This window comes from Esox lucius, chromosome 11 (genome assembly GCF_011004845.1).
Source record: "Esox lucius isolate fEsoLuc1 chromosome 11, fEsoLuc1.pri, whole genome shotgun sequence".
NCBI lineage: Eukaryota > Metazoa > Chordata > Actinopteri > Esociformes > Esocidae > Esox > Esox lucius.
In genome coordinates, this window is record NC_047579.1 from 6,014,994 (window position 1) to 6,022,702 (window position 7,709).

A 7,709-nucleotide genomic window follows, 5' to 3' on the forward strand; every position below is an offset into this window, starting at 1 on the left:
TTTCACTTGATGAAAAAGTTAGTTATTGTCACCTTTATTGATAGTTCTTGTATCGATTTCATTCACGAATGAAAGAAAAAAAGTACGTTGTTATGCCATGAAATAGAAATATATGTTCTTATGCCATGAAATGAAATAACTTTGGCAGACTCGCTAGCAATTACTAAATTCTTATGACTATTCCAGTAAGTTTGTAGATACTGGCTTGCCTAGTTTCTTGTTTAAAAATACCACAGACCCCCTGCAATTATGCCAAGTGACATGACATTCAGCACAATGCTGCTCAGCTCTTTCAGTTGGGAAGTGGGGCTGGTTGAGGGGTACGAGGATGGGCAAACAGGGCGGATGAGCCTGAAGCTGCATCTGTTGGGCCTGGCACCAGACAGGGGCAGGAACAACTGATTTAATATCAATAGCTTGCTATAAGTTTGTCTGCATTCATTAAATGTTGGTTAAAAGATGAAAAAAATTTAAACAATCATAATTTTCTGTTAAGATATTAAGTAACTAACCTTAGGTGTGCAAAAGTAGCCTATTTCACTATGGACTACGTAAGTTAACAGGGTAATTTCCACCACTCACGGACACCCACCTTCCTTCTTGAAAAATTGGATAATATTCTGTAACGATCTGAAGGGGCCGGATTTAATTATTCATAGATGCAAAGGACTGTGGTACAGTGTGAGAATCTAAACAGTGGTTACCGTGACCGAGCCTTACATGGCCAGTGTACATGTTCCTTGTTGAATCCTGGTATTCTGTATTGGTAGGAACACAGGAATTGTATAAAATAGCAGTTTCTGTCTAAGGCTCTATTCTTTCATGCAATTTTGCCACAATATTGTCGCCCTTTCTTTTTTCTCTTCTATTCTTTTGTTTAATTTGTCAGTACACATGTGAATTACTACTTTTTGACCAAAGTGGAGAACTTCTACACTACTTGTAAGATCATAGGCAAGAAGACAGAATGTGTCCTTAAGCAACAATTTTTTGAGTAATACAAAAGTATAGCCCACTGTCATCTTTGATGTCATAGTGCAGTTTGCATGCCAAAGCAGGTCATGAAATTTATACATTCTCATAAATGGGTATTCATCTAAAAATTTGACTACACTGGAAAGAGTATATGGGTGTTTGCTAAATATCGAAGTAAAGTAAAGCTTCTAGGTAAGTGCATGCTCACTGTGTCCATTTTTATAAGCAAAGTCTTTGGGGTATGGGTAACATAACAGTTGGAATGTTGGGAGCCTTTTGATTTTTTAGATACATTACATATCTGTTGGACTGAAATAAGATATTCACCGATGCTTTCTGTAGAAATCTCCCTTGGTTCTACTATGAGATGTTTTGTGTTTAGTCTGTGAATGTAGAGCAGGTCATTTGCCAAGAAGTTAGCAGGTAGAATTTCCTGAACAAGATCTTCAACTATATCCTTTACACAACTATAATGAAGTTGGTGTTGAACCATGGATTGTGAAAACATGGTTGAATCCACTGCTTCTAACTGGGAAATGAACTGGGAAGTGACAAGATGGTTTCACTTGATCAGCTCTAAGTAATCTCTTATGGCATTCTTGAAATGCTAATGTACTTTTTAGAAAAATCTAAATGGGTAACGCTTCATCCACTGTATGGTTGGAAAAGTAGTCATACTGTGGAATCACAGAAATATCTGATTCTGCATCATGTTGGTGTACATCACTACAATTGATTTGTGTCTGAAGCTCATTAGCTACTTCATAGAAATATATAACCCCTTCTGTACTTATACTAACCCCTTCCCTATTCCTGCCAACAGAAATGTGTATGTCATCAGCCCAAATATTAAAAGTGTCAAAATCCAGCACTGACCAGAAATGCCCCCCTGTAGATGTTTTACCTGAATGGCATATCACAGAGCTCAATCTGTACTTCTCCTTCTTATTGCCAACAACTGGGATTTCAATTGTATGGGAGGGAAGAACTGAGTTTCTATTAACTGTAAAGTTGTCTGCAACAAGGGGCACAAAAAACACTAGAATATCTGGTGTGGTGTTCCAAACGGTTTGTCTAATCAATACACCATCACACTGACTGCATTTCTTGGGTACTCCACCATTGGTGATTAGTTGTCTGAAGAGAATATCAATGGATGATGTGTCTGTATTCAGTCTGAGTTGAAAATGCGAGTTGAAGTAATGCTCATTGTGTGAGATGCTGATTTTGCACATTTCACATCTATCAGTATGCATAGCACTGACCATTGTTTTGATACCCAGCTGTTGTAACCAGGGGAGTAATTGATATATAAAATCTAGCGGGTCATTATGCTGACCTAATTTCAATGATGGAATGGTGTGGTTAATCTCTATCAAAACTTGCTTTAATACACAATGCTTAAATTTGTGTCCAGGCCTCTGAACTGCAGACAACAAGAGAGCAGCAAAGTTCTCTTTAATATCTGAACATTCTGTAATGGATTGTGAGTCTTGTTGTGGAAATTCTGAAACCTGATGCATTTTCACTGTTTAAAGGACCGAGTCCCATTGTTTGGATGTGAGAATGAATGAGTTACTAGTTTAAGATGCCGAGAGGGATCTGGTGTTTGCCTAGGGGGCATCCTTGACCGGCACCAGAGGATTAGATGGTTACTCGTAAATCAGTAAATCTGTGTAACCCTTTAGTGTCTCTGTTGATTGTCCAGACATTGTGTCTCCTCAGGAGTTGAGAAGGATAAGGTGGGGGGACAGCCCGCCCTTTGGGTAAATGTTACAACAAGACAGATGGCAACAACTTACCACACCCCTTCTAACATTTGAAATAAATACGGATTGTTCATGTCTTACGGCAGAGACTCCTCAGACGATTATGTTTGTAAGCGGTTGACACGTCTCTCACATTTGCAAATGATTAATAAACTGTGCCAAGAGAATTTTGTCTCTGTTTCTTACTCCTTTAAGAGTGTCGATCGATGGAATTACCATCACAGTCTAGATTTTTAAAAGTAGTTTTTACTATGCTGAGATGTAACAAAGACTGCAAGGTTGAGTTGAACCAACGGTTTGAAGCTCTGTTTTCAAATCTACATATAGTTCTTTTAGGATCATTCATAAAATCCTGCTGAGAATTTAACAATTTGGCCAAAATTGACTCTTTACACAATGCATTCTGATCGTTGGTCATCCCTATCTTTTCATTAAGACTAAATGAATTAGAACTTATAGGTGGAGGAACCTGAAAAGACCTACGAAGATGCTTCTGTGCTTTTTTCCTTTTCTCCCAGCATTCCTCTGATGTGTTGCCTTTTGGGATTTCAAACTTTGATTTTCTCACATATGTCTCTCTGTCCAGCTTTATGCAGAGTGTACAGTTTGCCAATACATTCGTCAATTCTATGATATTTTTATCATCAAGGAATATAACTTTTGTGTTTTTGAACTTTTCTTATTCTGTCTTGGTTTTGACTTGTATGATTCAGAAAACCTCTGTAAATCTCCTGTCATCAGGTCAGACCATAGACTGTAAAAAAAAATGGACGACGCCCTTTCGCTCTTTTCCATTGGTGAAAACTGAAGCCGCCAGTGTCCCGATACGGCGCTGACATCTTGGACTTGCGTCTGCGCAGATAGCGATCTTGGGACCAGTTCTGCGCAGTAGTTATGCGCAGTAGCGAGCAGGAAGTAAAGCAGTAAAGCCGCGAAATCAACGGCCCCACCCCTGTGCCCCACCCTCACTCTCCCTCGCAGAATGCGCATACCGTAATCAATCGCAAGTACAACCTTTGCATGTTACATTAAATAACTAACTAAAAACCAACTTATTTTAAAAACAAAATCTTGAATTTACATTAGCGTGATACAAACTACAGTAAAAGACAGAAACCAGCTTCGGAAAAAAGATATTTGAAGGGTAATTTAATTGTTTAGTTGGTCTCGCGTCCCATTGAATAACATGGGGAGGGCGGGGTTTATGACCTATACTGGGACCACTCACCAGGGGGCGATCGAGACGTTTTGGCTTCACTTTTCAGGGCTTGTGCGGCACGCTTGGGTCAGACCAAATTGGTATTACAGGGAGAAAGTTTTTGAATAGTGTGTCCAACAGCCCTTTCTTAAAGTAAAAGTTCTGATCTGTGCATTGGACACTACTGCTAATATCTCTGATGCTTTTTTCTCGCATTTGAATAAAATAAAAGGTGATTTTATGTATTTTAGAAATTCCTGTTCACCCAGTCGCTCAGATAATCTGCCATCTAATTCATCCATTGAGTTGCATGGTTCACTTTTACAATGGCTGTTCAACCTTCCTGCTTGACTATGCACACTTACAAGGCTCTGCATTACCAATGTACTATTAGTTCTGCTCCCCAGGACTATGCAAATGTCATACACCAAAGCACAGATTTCCTTGAGATGTGTGGAATTCAACAACAAGCTGAACATGTATATGTAAAACCTCTCTGCTTTTAGGTCTTTGGTTAAAACATACCTGTTCTCTTTAGCATATTGATGATTTTTCTTGGGCTGTTTTTACTATTTTACATTTGTGTCTTTGTTTTAAAGTTAATCTTAGTCTAGATGTTCTCTATATGTTTATGGGTTGTTTTGCTGCTTTTATTTTTATATGCTTGTTCTGTAAAGCACTTTAGTCTGTCTAGCATTTAAATGTGCTATATAAATAAATGAACTTGAACTTGAACTTGATGTATATGCCAACTCTATACCTATCATCTTTACCAGAAAACTGTTTTTTACAGAGTTTGCTAGCCTGTCGCATTAAATTACTTTCACAAGCTCGTATGATACAGAAGTCAAGATCTCCTGTTGTGGCATGTCCTTTGACTATTCTCCAGCAACGCTGCAAATACATCTCCATATTGTTGTTGTTAAACACTTTCATAGCTGCATTCAACAGCACTAAGGACCTATCACTATTCATTTGTAAAGGGTACTGCATTATTGTTAAACACCAGCCTTTCTTTGTCTCTCATTGTATTCGGAAACTGCTCTACTGCACTCTGTGTATGATCCTCACTTATCATAACTGCAACTCTAGACTTGATCACACCACCAGTGGCATCCCAGAAAGCTGCGCTGTGCTTGGTCATATCATGCCAGAGTCTGATTCCCCCCTCAGTAAAACAAATTACCTTAAAAGGAGATACTTGTAACACATGAATGAACCCCTTGATGACCTTATTACCGTCATCTTCATTCTCCAGTTTTTCTTTCAGTAATTGCAGTGAGTTGATTTCATCACAATCCAAAAAGTTCTTTGTGCGTTGTTCTGATTTTATGTTTCTCAGCACTGATGTATCTACTCCAATGCCACTTCTGTTCTGAGCCACTAAACATCGGAGGTCAGCATTTGCTATTAATTCCCTGTGAACTTTATATGGGGCAGTATTATGTAATGACAATGCAAGTTTCTTCCTCTCTGGACCATAAAATGGTCTGGCCTTGATATCATCTTTAACAGAATGTATAATACTGCCTGAATATGAGACGTGGAAATCTTGTATATTCACATTGTTCAGAACAATATTAAATGTTAACTCGCATGAAGAATGCCCACAGCATCCATTTATTGTAAGATATTTCTTTTTTGATATCCTTTTCTGAGCAACTGTGAATTGATGATTTTGAAAAGCTACTACACAGTAAGGATTGGACTCTTTAATTTTTTCTGCATATAGACCTACCCATGAAAATCTCTTAAAATATCTACCACTCTTTTCAGAATGGACCCTGTCCCATTCATGATGAGTCAAAGTAAACACACTTGTTTGGAGTGGGAAGCCTGAACCCTCCAAAATCTGCTGCATCTGGCCAAACACACTTCAGTGTATCCTTGCTTATACTGATATCAACCTCTCCAGAAAAATGTTGCTCATAAGATTTAGTTTCCATAGAGCTTGCAATGTCCTCATCAGATGCACCTTTATCAGAACTGTCTGTCTCAAACTGATAGTATTCATTTCCAATATCTTGAGTGTCTGAGATTTGATTGGGTACTTTGGACATTGATACTTCACCATATGAATTATAGGCTACATCGGGATGAACATCAAAACCAGTTTCTTTATCTTCAAACGTGTCTAAAGGTTGCAAATTAAGTTGGCCTTCCGTGGGTGTTGTCTGTCAAGTTGACATTCTCTCATTTAAAGTGTCTTTAGGAAACAGATGTTCTACATGAGCCTCATTTACATTCTCTGTTTGTATCATTTTGTTGAGTTGAATCTTGTCCTCACTAGACACTCACTAGAATGTATAAATGATTCACAGTCTCCTTTAAGAATGAATCCATTTTGTAATGGCTGTACTTTAATGCAACATGATTCTGAGCTGCATAAAAAAACTGCAGATTCTACATCCTTTTGTTTATCTGGGGATAGGTAAACACAATCAAAGTGATACCAATTTGCATCACATGCTAGCATAGGTCGTTTACTGTTTTTCTCTGATTTACAGAAACAAAACACTGTTTTGGGTTTCTTGTGCTGTGTGACACATTCCTCCTCACCATATTTATGTTTTACTGCTTTCCTCCTCTCTACTCTGTGTTTAATTGGTGTTCTTGTATCAATTAGTTTACTGTCTTTGATTTTGTCATACTGACTTAAGGTTATGCTGTCATCTCCTATATCATTACATATGGATGACTGACTCAAAAGGTTGGTCAACTCAACTCAACTCAAGACCTTGAATGTTACCATAATCAAAGATTTTTGACATTACGATTTGTAACTCGAGGTGTCCCAGTTGGCATTGGTAAAGATTGGGCAACTTCCTCCCAAAATGTAAAATCAAATGTGTCATTATGTTGCATAACGACATGATAATCTAAAAATCTTCGTCGATACTAAATTTTTTTGTGTTCCCCAAGATCACAACCCCCTCCATACAATTTATGTGTCAAATTTGCATGGAGTCTTTGCCTCAGCACCACACGATCGATACCTTCTCCTTGTTTCAACCCCTCCGCCAAACCTGACCCTCACAACTCCCTGCCCCATGCAGTCCTGCAACACCTCTTTGAACAGCACCCTTCCCTACTGTACTCAGCTTTGTGGCACGCGTTTCCACTCTCTTCCTGGACCTGCTCTTCCGCTTGGGTTCAGTCTCTTGTAGTGGTTCCTTCTGAACTCTGTAGGACTTGGGGAAGCACAGGCAGGACACCTCCATGTCAGGCTGACCATTGATGGGGATCTGTTTGTAGCAGATGACGCCTCCATTAACAGCACCCTGTAAATTATTTGAATATTTCAGGTTAAACAGTGGATATAACAATTTCTAACATGCCCTACAAAATACATTTTTGATGACCACAATAACATACCCGGCAGATCTCTTGATAGTACTCCTCTGCACGCCAGCTTGGCACAAAAAGCATTTTGCCTCAACATGGCTGAACTGATGGAGAAGCAACACAGGTAGGAGCAATCAGTGTAGTGACAACAGCTCCTGGTGGTCCATCAGTGAGTTCAGCGGCCGGACCAACCTGACGTTCACCCGGATCGTCCTGAAATCATGAAAAACCACATTCATGTTCTGGACACAGCATATAAACCTAGGCTAAATGAAAGAAAAGATAAACATTTAGAAGAAGCAATCTGACACAGAATTGGATGACAAGAAGTAAATCTTACGACTGGACAATCCTCTGCCAGGCCAGACTCAGAGGCAGTACATTCAGGTGATGCATCGATGAGTTCAGTGGCCTGACCAACC

At 39.0% G+C, this 7,709-nt stretch overlaps 1 long non-coding RNA gene across 1 annotated transcript; it reads right to left on the minus strand.

Moving 5' to 3' along the window:
• Positions 1 to 4,022: 4,022 nt before the first annotated feature.
• Positions 4,023 to 7,709, minus strand: LOC109616320. The gene is made up of 3 exons (XR_002197431.3): positions 7,628 to 7,709; positions 7,318 to 7,500; positions 4,023 to 7,223 (listed from the first exon to the last, which is right to left on the minus strand). It is a non-coding gene; the product is annotated as an uncharacterized LOC109616320 (long non-coding RNA).